We start from the raw sequence: 1,650 nt of genomic DNA on the forward strand, positions 1-1,650 counted from the left end.
TTTACTATAAATAATTAGGTTTTATGTAACCGCATAATACTTAGTACAATTCTCTTGACATTTTCAAACCGGGCAGCGTGGGACTCTAGGTACTTACGAGCCTTCGCCAGGTGCTCCAGGCCTTCTTGCTAGCTTAGGGGCAGTAATTCCAGAAAAGGCCAACTGTTTCTCTGGTGGTGGGGCTCCATTCAGGCTCCGAATAACAACAGCGTCTCCAGATAAGACCTGAAATAAGAACACATGTTTAGAGACTTAATTCACTTAGGTTAGGGCGAAGTATCTGTAAAAGATAAAGATTAAATTAGATTTCTTGAATAAGATACATCCTCAAACTAAAATATCACTTAAAACAGTTCAGGGCATATTTGTTTTAAGCCACTATTTACAGTACCTTATGGTGCCAACATGGCATTCACCAGAAAGGCCTGGGGATTCTCAGTTAAAATGAAAGAAACCATTTAAGGCAATTACACACCAAATAAATAAAGTTTAAATGAATAAATCTGGCTATTCTAACCTGTTTAACAATTCCTTTCTTTGGAATTTGAACGGGGGCTGTTGGGGTCGTCATTTTGATTCCATCAACTTCCAAATTGTAAAGATTACAAAAGACTGGCCTGTCAAAAGTGACATCCAAAAGAGAATTTGGACGTCACGTGGCGTCGAACTGGCAGGTCAAGTGAAAGTGCAACACACTTTGGAGGATCAACTGCGCTGCACATTGTCGGTATATCAAAAGCGTGGAGCTAAAATTGTATTAGAAATAATAATATATTGTTTAATTGTAACCAGTTGATAAGAATATATAAGACCCTGTTATTCTGTTGATATGCACTAATATTCAGAAAATGCTCAGATTGTTTTTGAATAAAAATGTGTGGAAACAAACAGGGACAGGAGATTTTGGACGTATAATTATCTAGATCAAACCAAAAAATTAGTGTAAAATGTAACACTGCCTTATACATGCATATTGGTTAAATGTTTTTTTTTTGGTATGAATAACAAAACTGGAACAAAACAAATTACACTTTCCTATAGCTAGATTCGGTCAGTGTAATTTAATAATTAATTAATTAATAATAATGTTCGTTATCAATTTTATTTGTCAACGCTTGGTTTCCTAGAAATCATCATCAACTTTGTTTCTTTGATAAGACCCTGATTATTTATTAGCTAAATCGATTAACATTTTTTATAACACATTAAACGATGTGAAACATTAAATTTTCTTTATATACTGAGCAGTTTTTAGACATAAATCTACGAAAGTTTGTAAGTTTAGATTGATATTAGTTTAGACCGGACACTGAAAGTGGATAGTCTGGACCTTTTTCCACATTCGAGGACTCTCTTCTCCGGTAAAAATATCTTCTATATGCTTTAAAAACTCTGCGCTAGAAAAAATTGGACTTTTAAAATCGATTTATATCATGTGCCTCAAAAATCACTTCAAGTTTTCATTGATTTTTTATGGGGAAAACGAGTGAATTTGTTTAGCCCTCTAAAAACTGGTATTAAAGCTATTCTCTGGTATCGTCAAAAATTATTTATAAGCAAAAATCCTCCAAAAACTCAAAATCCTCCGAAAAAAAACAACTAAATTTTGAAATTTCTTGAATTAATAGGCACAGTGTAGGTAATAAGCTA

General features: G+C 33.5%; 1 long non-coding RNA gene across 1 annotated transcript; it reads right to left on the bottom strand.

The window, feature by feature from the left end:
• Positions 1–173: 173 nt before the first annotated feature.
• LOC125504296 lies at positions 174–695 on the bottom strand. The gene is made up of 2 exons (XR_007281417.1): positions 518–695; positions 174–225 (listed from the first exon to the last, which is right to left on the bottom strand). It is a non-coding gene; the product is annotated as an uncharacterized LOC125504296 (long non-coding RNA).
• Positions 696–1,650: the final 955 nt, after the last annotated feature.

Source organism: Dendroctonus ponderosae, unplaced genomic scaffold (assembly GCF_020466585.1).
Source record: "Dendroctonus ponderosae isolate FM_Combo_2020 unplaced genomic scaffold, Dpon_F_20191213v2 Dpon_F_20191213_4, whole genome shotgun sequence".
Taxonomy (NCBI): domain Eukaryota; kingdom Metazoa; phylum Arthropoda; class Insecta; order Coleoptera; family Curculionidae; genus Dendroctonus; species Dendroctonus ponderosae.